This window comes from Trichechus manatus, unplaced genomic scaffold (genome assembly GCF_000243295.1).
Source record: "Trichechus manatus latirostris isolate Lorelei unplaced genomic scaffold, TriManLat1.0 scaffold00018, whole genome shotgun sequence".
In the NCBI taxonomy this organism is placed as follows: Eukaryota; Metazoa; Chordata; class Mammalia; order Sirenia; family Trichechidae; genus Trichechus; species Trichechus manatus.
The window spans coordinates 19752825-19753880 of record NW_004443954.1 but is presented as its reverse complement, the minus strand read 5'-3'; positions in this window follow the sequence as shown (position 1 = coordinate 19753880).

Below are 1056 nucleotides of genomic sequence, written 5' to 3'. Positions count from 1 at the left end.
ACCACTTGTGGATAACAAAATCTATAATTCCTCAATAAAAATATATAATTCTGCAATTAAAAAAAAACCAACCTAGGAATTACTAGGTCAATTAAACTAGATTTAAAAATATAGTCAACTAATATATATTTATTAAGTTATAACTATGTGCCCAGCATTCATTTTCCATTTTAAGAGTTTTCACAATGTTCTTCAAGCCTTAAACATCAATCGTTCATAAGTTATCAAATCTAATGATGATGGTTGCCATATCCTTTACAAATTTTAAAATAGTTCACCAGATATACACATCTAAATGCCAAATGATTAGATCTACATACACAGTCAAAACAAATCATAGAATTTAGAAGGATTTTGTAAAATCCCCAATTTATTTTCCTTCCTGGATGCATCTGTTTGATCTCTAACCAATGAGTTTGTTTCCTGTAACTATACTTAATGTTCATACACACACACACACACACACACACACACACACACGCACTCACACACAAACACAGACAGAGAGAAACAGAGAGAGAGAACATGAGTGAACACACTTCTTCTTAGTCAATTTTTAAGAGAAAGGTCTCTATCATTTCTCTAATTCGTAGCAGCCACATGGCAGGAAAATTCCAAGCTTTAAGCCAGATGGGCAGCTATGTTCAAATCCTAGTTCCTTGATTTACTAAATTACTTAATTTTTCTAAGCCTTAGTTTTCTCATCTGTCAAAAAGGGATAATGGTACCTCCTATTCATCTATGCTGTGGGGGTGAAATAACTAAATAAGCTAAGGCATGTCATAGACTCAACTTAGTGCCTGAGTCTGTTGTCTTGTGATAATTATTCACAATAATATTAATTATTACTCGTAATAATATTGGTAATTCTAATAATTACTAACAGTACTCCCTTTCAGTCCCAGAAGTTTGGATGATAAATTATGTTTATTCTAATCATTAGCAAATGTTAGTTTGCATTCTCCACTTCTTATTGCGTAAGTTTGAGAAGACCTCGTTAAAGTGCAATTTAGAAGTGGTGCCACCTTCTCTCTGGATAAGTCAGATTTTAGCTAG